The 1259-nt window shown below is 44.6% G+C and overlaps 1 pseudogene; it reads left to right on the top strand.

Moving 5' to 3' along the window:
- Positions 1–596: 596 nt before the first annotated feature.
- LOC115068303 lies at positions 597–933 on the top strand (annotated as a pseudogene).
- The last annotated feature ends 326 nt before the right edge of the window (positions 934–1259 follow it).

Below are 1259 nucleotides of genomic sequence, written 5' to 3' on the forward strand. Positions count from 1 at the left end.
GTTTACTCATTGGCCCACTTGGTGGATCCTACCAGGACTATGTCTCTAGTCATTGAAATTTTTTTTTTTTTTTTTTTTTGTCTTAAAAAGTTTTAAGTGCCTCTCTGTCTTCTCTGCCCTGGGAACAGCTCTCCTGCCTGATAGAATATATGAATTACAGAAGAGCCACAGGCCTCATTAGAGAAAGTGTCTAACTGGCCCTAAATTGGCAACCTGGTCTTGCTCATGCCTTATCAACTGGTCACTCCCTGAGATTGTTTATGGAGCCTACCTGTCTCCATTAGTGCAGTAGATAACTTGCCCACCTGCCTGAGAAAATAATCTTGAGAAAAGAGACCCTCAAGGATACCAGACCCTGGCATGAAGTTAACTCTTGCAGCTGTGTGCAGCAGAGTTCCTAGTTCCAAACTGCTCCCCATTTCAGTGCAGATACTTATTCCGTACGGAAGAGCTTATCAAACTTTGCTGGGTTCCTTGAATCCAGAGAACACATTTCTTGCCTGTTGCAGGTCTGACTCTGACTCTTATTTCTAAATTTCAAACTCCTTCCTTTTTCTGCCCTCCTAAATCTAACACTACCTTGCCCCTCACCCCTGAAAATGTATGACTGCTCCAAGTTTGTCTCTGCCTGCTCCTTGGTCAAGAGCACCTCTCAGCTACTGAGTTGATCCACTAGTTACAGCTTCCAAACCAGTGCTTCCAAACCAGTGCCATTTTAAGGAATATTGACTCATTGGGGATGGGACTGACACAGTTGGGGTGGCTGGCTCTGGGGCTGGGATTGGGACTGCGTTTGGGAGTCTCATTGGTTATGCCAGGAATCCGTCTCTGAAGCAATAGCTATTTTCCTACACAATTCTGGGTTTTGCCCTCTCAGAGGCCATGGGGCTCTTTTGTCTAATGGTGACCTTTCTCATCCTCTTCACCATGTAACAGCTGTTTCTACCTCCTACAGTTCTTTCTCCCATGTCTCTTCAATTCTGTCATGCTCCTTTTCCTGTACCTCCACAGGAAGTCTAGGGAAAGTGGTTGGCTCAGGGTTTGACAGAGAGAAAACAAGTACTGCATTAATAAGAAAAAAAAAAAAAGGTTTTAAGCTGTGTGTGGTGGTACACACCTTTAATCGCAACAACTCGAGAGGCCAGGCGCAAGCAGATCTCTATGAGTTTGAGGCCAACCTGGTGTACGCAGGAGTTCCAGGCTAGTGAGGGCTACATAGTAAGACCCTGTCTCAAAAAAAAAAAAAAAAAAAAAAAAAA

This window comes from Nannospalax galili, unplaced genomic scaffold, assembly GCF_000622305.1.
Source record: "Nannospalax galili isolate Female #2095 unplaced genomic scaffold, S.galili_v1.0 scaffold1752, whole genome shotgun sequence".
In the NCBI taxonomy this organism is placed as follows: Eukaryota; Metazoa; Chordata; class Mammalia; order Rodentia; family Spalacidae; genus Nannospalax; species Nannospalax galili.